Source organism: Propithecus coquereli, unplaced genomic scaffold (assembly GCF_000956105.1).
Source record: "Propithecus coquereli isolate 6110/MARCELLA unplaced genomic scaffold, Pcoq_1.0 Scaffold74, whole genome shotgun sequence".
In the NCBI taxonomy this organism is placed as follows: Eukaryota; Metazoa; Chordata; class Mammalia; order Primates; family Indriidae; genus Propithecus; species Propithecus coquereli.
This window is the reverse complement of record NW_012153507.1, coordinates 4,004,421-4,015,146: the sequence shown is the minus strand read 5'-3', so window position 1 is coordinate 4,015,146 and position 10,726 is coordinate 4,004,421.

Sequence of the window (10,726 nt, the reverse complement as noted above, 5' to 3'; positions counted from 1 at the left end):
AAATTAACACATAATAATTGTACATATTAAATATTTGTGGGGTACATGGTGATGTTGTGATACATATAATGTTGTTCATAGATCAGGGTAATTAGCATATCCATCATCTCAAACATTTATCATTTCTTTGTGTTGGGAACATTCAATATTCTCCTTCTAACTATTTGAAAATATATGGCATACTATTGTTAACGCTAGTTATGATGGTTAATTTTATGTGTCAACTTGAGCAAGCCACAGGATGTCAAGATTAAACATTGTTTCTGAGTGCGCCTGTGAGGGTGTTTTGGATGAGATTGGCATTTGAATTGGTGGACTCAACAAAGTAGGTTGCCCTCCCCAACGTAGTTGGGCATCATAAAACCTGTTGAGGACCTGAACAGAATATTAATAAAAGGTGGAGAGGACGAATTAGCCCCTTTTTGCCCTGTCTCACTGGTTGGGCTGGGACATGTCATCTCATCTTCTCCTCTCGAGGTCTGGGATTTACAGCATCAGCTCCCCTGGGTCTCCTTCGTCTCCATCTTGCAGATAGCAGACCATGGTGCTTCTCAGCCTCCATAATTGTGTATAAGCTCCTTCTCTTTCTCTCTGTCTCATCTATCTATCAATCAATCAATCAATCATCTATCTATATATACCTATTGGTTCTGTTTCTGGAGAAATCTGATTAATACAGTGGTGGAAATAAAGATTAACCAGGCACTGACCCTACCTTCAATAGAAGGTAAGGCATGAGTACAAAACTCTGATAAAAGGTATATGCTGATAATAAGATGATTTGGACTCCAGAGTAAAGAGAGTCCGTCCAGCCCAGGCCTTCCAGAAACACAGGGATGCCTCTTGCAAGTGACCTTCTAGGCTCTGTGCCTTTTGCTATTGTTCTCCTACCCTTGTAGTACCGAAAGTTAACTTATTTTTCCGAGTCATAATATCTCCAAATGTGCCCTCTTTCCAGCATAGAAAGGAAGAAACATGTCTTCCATTGGTTCAAAAGACCTTCAGTGCCAGGCGCGGTAGCTCACTCCTGTAATCCTAGCCCTCTAGGAGACCAAGGTGGGAGGATTGCTTGAGGCCAGGAGTTCAAGACCAGCCTGAGCAAGAGCAAGACCCTGTCTCTATTAAAAATAGAAAAATAAGCCAGGCATCATGGCAAACACCTGTAGTCCCAGCCACCTGGGAGGCTGAGGCAGGAGGATCGCTTGAGCCCAGGAGTTTAAGGTTGCAGTGAGCTATGATGATGCCACTGCACTCTAGACAGGGCAACAGAGTGAGACTCTGTCTAAAAAAAAAAAAAAAACAAAAAAAAACACCCCAGAAAACCACATAACAAAACAAAAAAGACCTTCAGAAAACTGGATGTCTAAGAAATATTAATAGTTGTCCACAGACCACATAACCTGAATTCTAATAAATGTAAAGTTCTGGTATGTTCTCATCCTCCTGAGATGACTCACACTGTCAACGACTCTCTCTCCACCATCAGCGTCTTATATAGGTAAATAACATTAGCTCTGAAGGGGTAAAGGAGGCAAAGAGGTGTCTGAAAAAGGTCAAAATGGACGTGGGAGTGCATCTGTGGAAGGGAATGAAAGGTTTGGCTCAGTGGCATTACGCTAGCTACTTGGAGGCAGGTGTGGGTTGATTGGGTGTATGCACCCATGTCTTAGCACCAACTAAGTCACCCCTTTTCTCCTTCAGAGCAGCTCTCCAAAGTCACTGTGCAGCTTTTCCATATGAGTGGATCCCTGGGAAACTGCCCAGACAGAGTTATGAGGATGGAGCACTCTGGGAACCCCACCCCAAAATGTTTGTGGTTGTGTTCTCATTAAACCTTTGTTTTATTTTTGTGGTCGATGGGTATTTACTCTCTAGGTAGGGCAGGGCTCCCTAAATGGCTGTAGGATGTCTGATTGCTGGTGTTGAGTAGCTTTAAGGGCTTAAAGCCTGTAGCAGCTGGAGGTCCAAAGGGGATTGCTCAACTCACTTTTCCCACAGCACGGTACATGTAGTAAATGCTCAATAAAGATTTGTTACAGGATTGGACAGATTCTCAGGTAAAAGACAAATCAAATTCCAAAGAAATATCCTAAGTTTCAAGTTTGACACGACATACTGCACAAAGACAGCCAATAAATTACTCATAGAACAAATCACAGGTGACTGAAATATGGGGTAGTAATTTCTGTAGGCTCAAGTGGTTTATGCAGTCCTCAGCATCCCTCGATGGAATTATGGCCCCATAATTCAAATAGCTCCTGTTTCCTTGACACACATAGACCATGGATCTGAATCCCAAATCCTGCCCATGTTTGGCACTATGCTTTTCTTCACTCCTGCACTCTTTTGCTACTCAGTAAATTCTTTTGTTGGAGCTGCCAGTGTTAGGTACATTCACCTTTTTCTTTGTGTTGTGTTGTTTCTATGTATTAACTGGATATTTAACTTATTAATGAGACTATATATAGTAACACTCTGTGAATGGTTTTCTTTTGGGGTTTTGAAAGTTTGTTCCTTTTAGCTATCAGTTTTTGCATCCTGTGTGAAGCAGAGTGAGGTTAGTGGTGCATTCTTTGCTTAGGTTCTAGCGTGTATGGCTTTAGTCTGATCTCTGTACTCAAAGACAGAGGGAGAAATTCCTGGTAGGTAAGGAGATAGATCATCTTCTTTTCCTTTTTCCTTCTTCTGCTGCAACTCTTTCCTGGTAGTGAGAATTTGAATTCATAGTAATATATTATTTTTTTAGCCCCTTTTCCTATGCTGTCATATATATATGAAAGCAGACATGTCAGGTACAATTATAAAGCAATCTATTGTATTTTTAAGTAACTGTCCCAGCAAAGTCACTCTGTGGGGCTCATTTTTTCCCCCTGATGTTGGATGAAATTCCAGGCAAACCTCATTATTTATCTGCTCACTCCTGGACAATGAAAATCTGAGGATCTCCTTAATACCTCAGAACAGTTGCAATTCTGTTATTAATCCATCCGTCCTGTCAGGCGTAATAATCAAAACTCCAAATTGCATTCAACACTGAAGCTGCTCCCCTGCTTTGCTTAGGTCTCCATCAGAGGAAGGGAATGGTACATTTATTTTCTTTCCTCTGACAACTTCTACCTCCTACCTCTCTCCCACCCCATGCCTGCATTAGCTAGCCACAGATGCTGATCCTTTGAGAACAGAGGAAGGGAGAGGAGTTTAGAAGGAATGTTTAACTCTCCTGCCACCAAAATGGTTGCAGACATTTGCAGATGTTTAAAGATGACTCTCTTGTGGGTGCTTTCACGGGCCCCTTGGAGACTTCCTATTACTGGGGATCTATCACCTGGCAGCTCCCACGATGCAGGCAAATGCATCTCCTCTAGTTGACCCCTTATGACTCTGCTGTTGCCCCTTGGTTAAAATTCTAACACTCTTCCAAGAGTCCTCTTGGGCAAAGTCTGTAAGATGCTGCTATTGTGTCTATTTTTCTTTATGCTAAAATGTAGACTTATCCACCAAAATGGAGAGCTCTCCACCACACCTCATTGACTAAGCTTGAGGTGACTGGAAACCTCCCCAGGCCTCACCCATTTCTACTGGACTTGCTCACGTTGTTCAAGACCTCACTGAGGAAAGTGGGATTAGTCGGTGCCGATTGTCTTGGGACCTCAGTTGAAGGTAAAGGCATAGTCTCAATTTTATATCCTATAAAATGTAGCACATATATGTGAAAGAGAAACAAATGACTTTCTAGGTGGGTTGGTGGTCATTAGTCTGTAGCGAGCCACGAATGGGCAGGATGCTGGCATCTATTCTCAGGCTCCATGCAGGAGGCAATCGTCACGAGGGCTGTGCTCCAAGCACAACCTGTTCTGTTCCTTCTCATGAGATCCTATGTCTGTCTTTGCCACTGCAAAATAAGAGAAAATTCTTCATTGTTCCAACTAACTGGTTAATCTAGTCCTCTATTTTTTCTCTGAAATGAGATTCTGAGGTGCTCAGAGGATATCTGTTTAGCATGTGGGAATATTTGCAAATGTCCTTTTCTTTTAACAATCTGAAATGAAACTAACACCCATATGTAAAAATCAATCACACAGTTAATCAATCAACAGATTTTTATGAGTCGCCTGATGTTCTGTTCTGTGCTAGTGATTTGGAGGGACTAAATAAGATCATTTTAAACACATGAGAATATTAAAATATGTATATATGAGAAGATATCTGGCTGGTGGGCTTAGGGGACTGTCAAGGGGCCTAGCTTGGAAATCGTCTAATAGGTGCCCCTTAGCCTAAGTGGAATTTGTTGGGAAAGATTAGTTATTAAAGTTTCCATCTAGGCCAGGTGTGGTGGCTCATGCCTATAAGCCTAGCACTTTGGGAGACTGAGGCAGGAGAATTGCTTGATGCCAGGAGTTCGAGATCAGCCTGAGCAACATAGTGACACCCTGTCTCTACAAAAAAATAGAAAAATCAGCCGGGTGTGGTGGCACCCACCTATAGTCCTGCTGAGGTGGGAGGATCGCTTGAGCCCAGGGATTTGAGGTTGCTGTGAGCTAAGATGGCCCCACTGCACTCTAGCCTAGGTAGCAGAGTGAGACTCTGTCTCAAGAAAAAAAAAAAGTTTCACATCTAATGCCAAAACTGAAGGACAAATTTTTCAGAGATTTATTCCCAAATTATGACTCAGGGAAGTTATGTGTTCTCCATCCAGACAGATGATTTGCTCAAAATCATGCCTTATTCTTGGTTGACTTCCTGTCTTAGCTTGTGGGGTTTCCATCCTATCTGCTTATCTGTACCCATTCTGTGCAGTGTGGCCATATCAAGTTTATCCTTCTCCAAGAAGTCTTCTAGCCCTGAGAAACAGTCCCTTCTCCTTAACTTCTGAGGCAATTATTGTCTATCTGTTCACCTAGCAACTAGCATGTGCCTGTACCCTTTTCTATTAATCTCTTCTTGTATACCATAGCCCACTTTTGAGATTAAAAAACTTCCAGAAAATACACCTCAGTTTTTGAATTTTTAAAAACTTTTCCTTGTGTGATTCACTAATAAAATGTTGTTCATTGTGGGGACAGTGGCAATAGAAGGGAAGAGACAAATGCATACGTGATTTTGAAGGAAGATTTCCACACAATTTTGTAATTACTGACTTATTTAAATCCTTCTTGGACTTATTTTTATTTTTATGCTGTTCAAACTCTTGAGATAATAGTTTCCATATACATCCATACTCCTGTGCAGAGAAGTTCTTCCTTTTATTTGTCCTTAATTGCCCTTTATACTGATGATCCTATTTAAAGCATAAGGTCTATATGCCTTTTAAAGGTTAGGGCACTGTTTAGCCAGACGCCCAAATATTTATATACTGAGACCTACACGAGTGTTGTCTGATTAATACCTGTCTTCTTGGGAAAGCTGTGAATAATGTCAACATGAACTACATTATTCTTGCTAAAAATTCATCCATTTAGTTTAACTTGCATGTAACGACACCTGAAAGTCAGGAGCTGTTTGCTGAGCGCTGTTGCAATACTGTTGTAGCTCATTCATAACGAATGGCAATGAAGTACCTTCAGCATACCAAATGGGAACATCAGCATAAATGGGAAATTCAGGGGCTTCTGGAAACCTTTAATATGTGATGAATATAAAGGGGAAAATGCAGTGAGTCTCAGAGAAATCCTTGTTTGGAGAAAGAAGATTCCTTTAGTAATAAAACTGAATTGGGAGTTAAAACTATGGTATTAATCATATGCTTTACATTAATGCCAGTTGAAATTTATCAAAATAGCTGAACAATAAAGAAGGCGAGGATGGAGCTATTAAACAGATCCAGGGAGGACTGGGGAAAGGCAGAACTTCACTATTTTCTTTCAACCTTTCTCCTTCTTCTGTTTTGATTCTTTTTTTTTTTCCTCTCCTCTTTCATGACTCTGGTTATGCTTTTTCTTCCCTCTTCAAAACTATTTACCCTGGTCTTTGATCAGTCTCCTCTTTTTCCTCTAACTGCAGACTACTTTCTCCCTGCCTTCTCCTCCTTCCTCTTTCCTGCTGTCTGTGAGTCCACCCTTCCTCCACCTCCAATATTCTGTTCCCTATTGTAAGTTACAGAATTCTGCAATGCAAGGGGCCTTGAACCATCTGATTAGTTTTCTCTTCTTCTAAGTGAGGCTGAAAAGCACCCCCCCCAAAATGAGCTTACTTGCTCTAGTCCCCAGACAGTGAGCGAAGGTGTCTTTTGTTCATCTAGTGCGGAAGTACTTTCTAAATATCCTGAAATAGACTGTTGGAGGATATTTCCAGGGAGGAGAGCCCACTTCTTGGCTAGGTGTATTATTATATTGCTGGAGAATTCTGAAAGCAAGCTACTCTCTAGATTCAGTTCTGCCTCCCTGTCATTTTCTTCCACTGATCCTGCTTCTGTCCTCCAGAGTTAGAATGAAGACGTTCTTTCATATGCTTGCTCTTCAAATATGTGATGAAACAATTAGATTCTCTTAAGCCTCTCCTCTCCTAAGCCAAACACCCCCCACCCCCAGTTCTGTTAATTGTTTCTTGTGTCGCAGGGTTTACACATCTCTCATTACCTTATAGCACTCCCCAGAATGATCTCTGGCCAGTGTCATCCTTGTAGGGTGACAATGGACTTAGGTACAATACTTCAAATAATATTTAATCTACACAAACTGCAGAATCATTATTACCTATTGTGATCTCAGGAGTTTATCAATTTATTAGTGCTCATTGTGTTGTGCTCATAAAATGTTGGCTTATCCTGAGATTTTTTTTTTTTGAGACAGAGTCTCACTCTCTTGCATGGGCTAGAGTGCCGTGGTGTCAGCCTAGCTCACAGCAACCTCAAACTCCTGGGCTTAAGTGATCCTCCTGCCTCAGCCTCCTGGGTAGCTGGGACTACAGGCACATGCCACCGTGCCTGGCTAATTTTAGTTGTTTGGCTAATTTCTTTCTATTTATAGTAGAGACAGGGTCTCGCTCTTGCTCAGGCTGGTCTCGAACTCCTGAGCTCAAGCAATCCTCCTGCTTCGGCCTCCCATAGTGCTAGGATTACAGGCATGAGCCACCACACCTGGCCTCATCCTGAGATTTGGCTCAGCTGAAACCCTCAATTCTCCTCCATTTAGTCTGCCAATAAGCCAGATCTTTCTAGCTCCTCTTACTTGATTATGTAGATGACTACAACATTAATTTAGGTCTTTATAGACATTCTTATAGAATTTGGTCATTTTGGTCTTGTACCATTTCCCCTGGCAATCTGGGCTCTTTTCTGGATTGCTGGTTTCATCCAGATTCCTGTATTTCACAGTGTACAGACAGCTTCCTACTGGTGAACAGCCAACTTTGATCAATGTGTAAATTTATTTTGGCTGTAATTAAGTATCCGTACTGTTACAGGGATATCTGCCAGATAAAATATTAAGTCACAGAGTCATGTGCTGCAGAGTGGAATGGAGTGCACCTTGTCTTGCGTCAGTTAAGATTCATTTGATTACAAGCAATAGGAGTCAATTGGAAGAACTCTGTTGTAGCTCATAGAGCTAAAGGAAAAATGGGACCATAAAACCTCACAATGAGTGATTCAGTGCTAAGTGTTCATGATGTTTTCTAGATGGGTGACTCCCAGTCTCTGAGTCTTTCCATTCTACTTTTCAAAATTCTTGGGAAAAGAATCTGATTGCTCCAACTTTAGTACCATTGAGTTCCCTGAAACTACCTTGGTTTCTGCCCTTCCCACTTTTGGTTGTCGTTGTCCTCCCACTATGCTCTGGGTCATGTAGTAAGAAGTGCAAGGTTTTGTTGCATAAGCACAGAACCTCTGGGACCTGGGTCCTGTGCCCTAGACTTCCCAGTGAAGGGAACATGTTATAACCTAGTTATCCCCAGTGATTCCTGCTAAAGGCATAGCATAGTATAAAGAAAACGACAAAGGAAGAAAGTGTGTTTACTGAGTATATGAGAACATAGCCTCATTAGTATATAAGAGTGCAAGGTCAGGGCAGTGGGAGTTTTTCTCCAACAGCTACACAGTGCTGAAGAGCAACTGAACAGTGAGAGGTTTACAGACAGTGCAGAATTTGGTTATACTGTATGAGGTGATTTTTAACCTGGGTCTTAAAGGATAAGTAGATCACCCGTAGTGGGAGTGAGACATCCCGGAGAGATCAATAAGAGTGATGGTATTGGGGGCTGACCTCATTTGTTCATTCGTTCATCAAATATTTATTATGTGTTTACCATGTACCAGTCATTATTCCAGGTGCTAGGGAACCCTTGGTAAAGAAGAGAGATAAAGTTCTGCTCTGATGGAGGTGTATTTTAGTGTGTATATGGCCACGATAGACAAGGAAACAAACAAGAAAGATAATGTCAGATAATGGTAAGCGTTATAAAGAACACAAAGGAGTTAGTGTGAAGGAGAAGGACTGGGGCTGGTGCACCGTCAGGGAAAGCCTTTCTGAGAAGATGACGTTCGAGCTAAGTCCTCAACATCTTAGGAGACAGCCAGATCAATAGACTCTGGGGGCTAGTAACATTTGACTTGATCAGTATAATTTTGAGTCTTTTAGGCCCCCAATTTAACAGTGGTTTCCAATCTTTTTGACACTAGGGACCTGTTTCATGGAAGAAAGTTTTTCCATGGAAATGAGGGTACTCAGATCATCAGGCATTGGGTTCTCATGGAGAGCACGCAACCTGGATCCCTCCCATGCACAGTTTGCAGTGGGGCAGTGGGGTTCACGCTCCTATGAGGATCTGATGCCGCCAGCTAATTGATGGGGGTGGGGGGTGGAGGGGTTGGGCACTGATGCCAGCGATGAGGAGCATTTGTGGGTGCAGGCAGGGCTTCGCTCACTTGCCTCCTGCTGTGCGGCCCCGTTCCTGGTGGGTTGCAGACTGGTTCTGATCCTTGTCACTGGGTTTGGGGACCGCAGCTCTAGTATTTGAAAGTTAATCATAAACAGCAAGTCTGAGAACCCAGCCCTAGGTAGATTGCCACTGAGTGTGAATCTTGACTTGGCTGTACGAATCTGGTGGCTCTGGTGGCTTGCCTGAGGCAACAGCTCTTGGAGTTGTCCAGCTTGATATGTATGAGTTGGGGGTAGAATAAGCAGAGATTTAGGTTCAGTTTCCTGAAACTGCATTATGAAGAACAGGGAGCTCTGATTCTCTAATTTCACCACCCCTGTGTTGCCCATCATTTTTCCATTGGTTCCCTGTTTAGATAGAGGTCCTGGAAAGACTCAGAGCTCACCAGACCCAAATCCTCTTTTGATAAATGAGAAAACTGGGAGATTTAGTGACTTGTCGCAGATCACACAGCTAGTTAGGGCAGAGCCAGGATTTGACCCCAGGCTTCCCATTTTCTAGTTCAATTTTCTTTCTTTCAGACCATTCTGACCCTGAAAATGTTGTTTGGAGGTCTTTTTTGAGGGCTATATTTCATACTAGGGTGGAATCAAAGCTCACATTTATTTTAAAAATAATAGTTTCCCCAATTTCTAAATAATATTGATAAAAGATAAAATATTTTATAATAAAATATATCATATATTAGTCACATATATTATTGAGAATGATTAACAATAAATATTTTATAAAAAATAAACAGCTATGGAATTATTCACAAGAGATCAATGAACCTTATTGTTGTGTGGTGGGAGAAAGTGGATCATGAAAAGCTGCAAAGAGGATGTGATATTTAACCTGAGTCTTAAAGGATGAGTAAGTAGATCACAGGTAGCAGGGGTGAGAAGTAGAGGGAGACATCCCAGAGAGATCAGTAGGAGTGATGGTATCGGGGGCCATGAATTGGGGATATTTGGAGGAAGAAGCCAGAGAGGAGAGTAAGATGGCAGATGGGACCAGGCTGTAAAGAGCTTTGTTTGCCTTGCCAAAGATTTTCAACAATATCCTGTTTGAGAGCACTTTCTGCAATCTTAGAAATGTTCAATATTTGCACTGTTCCATATGGTAGCTGCACGTAGCTAGTGAGCATTTGAAACGTGACTAGTGCAATGAAGGGATTTAATTTTACTGCATAAGAATATAAATTTAAATAGACAAACATAGCTGGTGGCTACCATATTGGGCACTGTAGATGTAGAATATGGGGCTATATGAGTTTCCAGGTAGGTGAGTGATACAATCAGATATGTGTTTAATGAGTTCTCCACTTGAGGAATCATTAATATGAAGCCAAAGCTATGCAATGCTTGGACAGTCAATCAAAGAAGAAAGAAAGAAATTTACTGATTGATTTCTGCATAGGCCAATGCTAGAATAAAAACAATGGTGATCTTGTGATGAAGGATGCTCATAAAACAGCATTTTCTATTGGTATGCCCATGAGATCAGAATGAATGCTACTTTAAAAGCACTACTCCAGTAATAGTATTAGTAGCCTTTGTATTGTGATATATCCATAAAAAGATACTACCAAATAAAATACAGTTTTATTAAGGTTCCCCTCTTCTTAGATTATTAGAATATGCTGTTGCATTTCTGTAAGATTTTTGAAATTTCATGTATATACCAAGAATGTAATAATTAAAAAAAATCCATTCAGTTTCATTTATCTGTCACTAGTTAAATTGCAAATGATGTAGCAGCTAACATGGAAAACTTAAATCTTTCATTAGCACAGGGTGATCTCTAGAGGAACTGCAATTTCAACACACACTTTGGACATATTCCAGGCTAGAGAGGATATCTTTGAACA